At 42.5% G+C, this 2,092-nt stretch overlaps 1 non-coding gene across 1 annotated transcript; it reads right to left on the reverse strand.

Moving 5' to 3' along the window:
- Positions 1-1,250: 1,250 nt before the first annotated feature.
- On the reverse strand, positions 1,251-1,357 carry LOC129399540 (U6 spliceosomal RNA). Its single transcript, XR_008627162.1, has one exon. It is a non-coding gene; the product is annotated as a U6 spliceosomal RNA (small nuclear RNA).
- Positions 1,358-2,092: the final 735 nt, after the last annotated feature.

Genomic DNA, 2,092 nt, shown 5'->3' on the forward strand with positions numbered 1-2,092 from the left:
AAGGAAGCAGAGCACAGAGCTGCATCGATCTAATTACAGCAAGGCTTCGTCCTACTATCCTGATCTTTAGGAAACAGAAGTTCGCTGACTTTATTCTTCCTTGGAAAGGCAAAGGTTCTCAATACATGGTCACATGAAGGAACTGAGGATAACTTTACGGGGTGGGTCCCAGACCCACCGGGGAGACATCTCTAATATAGCAAGGAAGTACCAGGGCCTGGCAGAGAGCTCAGGAAAGAGGTGACAGTGACAGACACCCCACTGGGGTAAATCTTATGGCCCCTCTCTTAGAACTTCCCCCCTCGGGAGACCCCCGTTCCAGCGGCAGGAACTCTGGTGTGGAATGTTTCCACATTGCTGAGTGAAGTGGAAGCAAAGACCTCTTGCTTCCCATGGATTCCCTCTTCCCCCATCAATCCATAGCCCCCATCTTTCCACAGGAGAGACGTTTCAAGACCCTGAAACTGTAACAGCAAATCCTATTCAGTTGACACTGAAATAAGGCAGGTTTGAACTGCATAGGTCCACTTAAACACATCTTTTTTGTTAACAAATGACATGGTACAATATCCATACATGCACGCTAATACTGGAAATGTATTTTCTCGTGATTTTCTTTTTTGTTTTTTTTCTCTCTTTTTTTTTTTAATTCTGATTTTGGGGCCATACCTGCTAATGACCTACTCTTGGTACTCCCAGTTCTGTGCTTGGTGATTGCTCTCAGCTGTGCTCAGAGGATCAGGTAGTGTTAGAAATTGAACTTGGGTCTTCTATATACACAGCAGGTGCTCAGCCAATTGAGTTGTCTCTGGTCCTTTCTTGGGATATTTCAATAATAATTTCTTTTATCTAGATTAGCTTAATATCAGAATATAGTGATTAGGGCTAGAGAGATATTTCAGGGATTAAGGTGTTGGCTTTGAATTGATTGCAGCTTCTATCCCCAGCAATGCATATGGTTCCAAGTACCACAGAAGTGTTCCCTTAGCACAGAGCCAGGAGTTGCCCCTATTCACCACCACCAGGTATGGCCCTTACAAAACAAACAAAAAATAATATGACATATAGTAACTATACCACATAACATTTTTTTTTTGGTTTTTGGGTCACACCTGGCAATGCACAGGGGTTACTCCTGGCTCTGCACTCAGGAATTACTCCTGGCGGTGCTCAGGGGACCATATGGGATGCTGGGATTTGAACCCGGATCGGCCGCATGCAAGGCAAACGCCCTACCCGCTGTGCTATCAAAAAATATAGAACGCTTCACGAATTTGCGTGTCATCCTTGCGCAGGGGCCATGCTAATCTTCTCTGTATCGTTCCAATTTTAGTATATGTGCTGCCAAAGCGAGCACACATAACATTTTTTATCAACAGCTTCAAGCTCGATTTTTCCCTGGATCTCAGAACAGTTTTCATTGTCATTTTGGTGTGCACACATTTAAGGGTGTGCATTGAGGAGAATGCACACTGGTGGAGGGGTGTAAACAATCACTGTATGACTGAAATGCAAACATGAAAGTTCATAGGTTTGTAATTGTACCTCATGGCAACTCACTAATAAAAAAATTTTTAAAAAAAAGGTGTGCATTGAAGGAGCTGGAGAGACAGTATAGCAGGTGGGGTGCTTGCTTTGCATGCAGCTAATCTGGGTTTTATCCCTGGTACCATATGTGGTCCCATGAGCCCACCAGGAGTGATCCTTAAGTGAAGAGTCAGGAGTAAGCCCTGAGCACCACCAGGTGTGATCCCCAGACCCAGTAAATAAATAAATAAGGTACAAGTTAATAAATATCATTACTAATGCTAAAATTAGAATAACTACAATATACCATCATATGTTGGCTCTCTCCCTCTCAAAATATTTCATTCCATTGAAGATTTTGCAGACCACAGCTATGTATGGGTAACTAAAACCACACAGTGTAACACAACTGATGAGGGATCGCTATGTATATTCACAGAATGCCTTCCACACACTAGGCTCTATGCTTAGTGATTAGAGATGCAACTGTAAATAAAGCAATGTGCTTGCTTTCACGGGGAGAAGCAAGCAATAATATAAAAAGTAGATATTGAATAAAATATTA

This window comes from Sorex araneus, chromosome 11 (assembly GCF_027595985.1).
Source record: "Sorex araneus isolate mSorAra2 chromosome 11, mSorAra2.pri, whole genome shotgun sequence".
NCBI classification, from domain to species: Eukaryota; Metazoa; Chordata; class Mammalia; order Eulipotyphla; family Soricidae; genus Sorex; species Sorex araneus.